Raw genomic sequence first — 2,275 nt, forward strand, 5'->3', positions numbered from 1 at the left:
ATATCAGTTTTGCTTACGCTATCCACTCCTGTCCAAGGGATAGCTGGTTAAAAGGCAAGCCCACGATAAATAAATGGACGATTTGTCCGGACACAGGGCTACTTACTTGGGTATCCGAGCGATTGCAGCTTAGGCCAGCATCCTCGGTCAATTCCGGACGCATCTCTTGCGATCCAAAGAACAGTTTGTACATCTCCGCGGGTGTCAAACCCATGAAGTGTTGAAGAGCTCGTGGCCCCTCCGAATTAAATTCCCACAGGCGGAGGGGGCGACATTTGCAGGGCAGTAGGCGCCGGATCGACATAACCTGTACCACTGCGACCAGATTGATCTCCCTTTCTTGGAGGCCTCGAATCCGGTCCTGCAACAGGGGTACGTCTTTGGACGGCCCCCAGTCACACCCCTTGTTGACCCATGACGTCAGCTGTTGTGGAGGGCCCGAGCGGAAGACGGGCGGCGGCCTCTGCCTGCTGCCCCTGGGAGCGGTGATATAAAACCACTACTATTGCCACGAGCCGAGCTCCTCCTGAAAAGAGCCCTCGGGCCATGGAGCATCGGCCCTCTTGCTTATAACCGCCCTGCCGCACTCTTCCTTGATGCCGCTCAATCATCTTCGGCTCCACGTTGAAGGTTTTGAGCCACAAGCCGAAGTGAGGGGTAGTGCGGAGGAAGGCTTCGCAGACAACAATGAATGATGAGATGTGGAGGATGGACTCCGGAGCCAAGTCATGGAATTCCAGCCCATAGTAAAACATGAGCCCCCTCATGAAGGGATCCGTTGGGAAGCCTAAACCCCGACGGAGGTGAGACACAAACACGACGCTCTCACCAAGCTCGAGAGTCGGAATAACTTGCCCTCGGGCAGGCAGCCTATGCGAAATCTCGTAGGTTAAGAACCTGGCGTCTCTCAGCTTTAGCACGTCCTCTTCTGTGATGGAGGAGGGCATCCACCAGCCTCGTAGGTCAGGGCCGGACATTGTGAAGATCGAAAGTACGCGAATCTAGAGCCCTGGGTGTTGGAACTCGGGGCGAGGGGCGGATTCGATAGAGGATTGAAGGAAAAGAACGGGCCTTGGTCTCATTATAAAGAGGAAGAATACCAAGAGCCATCCCCGTGACAGTTTGGAACCCGCCTTCGATGGAGGGGGCGTGGCAACGGGCACGGTTGGGCTACCCACATCCATATTGATGGGAATCGCGGAATAAGGGGAACATGATCTTTGCTTCGACAAGACGTGCCAAGGAAACCGCTTCGCTAAACGCGCTGAGGTGGTACAATAAAAACAATTCGAGTAAAGGCTTGGTAGTGATGTGACGTCACGCCGCAAAACACGTCAGCAGATTGAACTGGTGTAATATTATTCTCTCTACGGTGGTACGTGGAATTTATTTTTGCAGAGCCGGACACTATCCTGGTGTTCACAATCTTCTATAAATTATTCGGAGGAAGAACCCGCCTTGCAATGCCGAAGAGAACATGCGTGCCGGACTCGTCGTCATTGAAGCCTGGTTCAGGGGCTACTGAGGGAGTCCTGGACTAGGGGGTGTCCCGATAGCCGAACTATCATCATCGGCCGAACTCCAAGACTATGAAGATACAAGATTTAAGACTTGTCCCGTGTCCAGATGGGACTTTCCTTGGCGTGGAAGGCAAGCTTGGCGATACGGATATGTAGATCTCCTACCATTGTAACCGACTCTGTGTAACCCTAGCCCTCTCCGTTGTCTATATAAACCGGATGGCTTTAGTCCAGAGGACGAACAACAATCATACCATAGGCTAGCTTCTAGGGTTTAGCCTCCTTGATCTCGTGGTAGATCCACTCTTGTAACACACATCATCAATATTAATCAAGCAGGACGTAGGGTTTTACCTCCATGAAGAGGGCCTGAACTGGGTAAAACATCGTGTCCCTTGTCTCCTGTTACCATCCGCCTAGACGCATAGTTCGGGACCCCCTACCCGAGATCCGCTGGTTTTGACACTGACAACTACCCTCATTTATCTATGAATGCCTGGTATCATACCTATGGTTATGCCACTACATTCGTTTTTTTGTTCGGCACCGGGTTCAACTAGTCGGCCCGGGGACTTGCCGCCTTGAGTTATGTCCAAGTTCTACCTGCAGTCAGACAAGTGATGTGCTGGCACCCAAGCCCACTCTTGTGAAAGTCGCAGCTCGAAGAATCGGCTGTCCGACTAGCAAGAGCCAAAGGCGGAAAAGGAGGCCCACATGAAAAACGGCTAAGGAATAACGAACTTACATAACGCAAG

This window comes from Triticum dicoccoides, chromosome 6B (genome assembly GCF_002162155.2).
Source record: "Triticum dicoccoides isolate Atlit2015 ecotype Zavitan chromosome 6B, WEW_v2.0, whole genome shotgun sequence".
In the NCBI taxonomy this organism is placed as follows: domain Eukaryota; kingdom Viridiplantae; phylum Streptophyta; class Magnoliopsida; order Poales; family Poaceae; genus Triticum; species Triticum dicoccoides.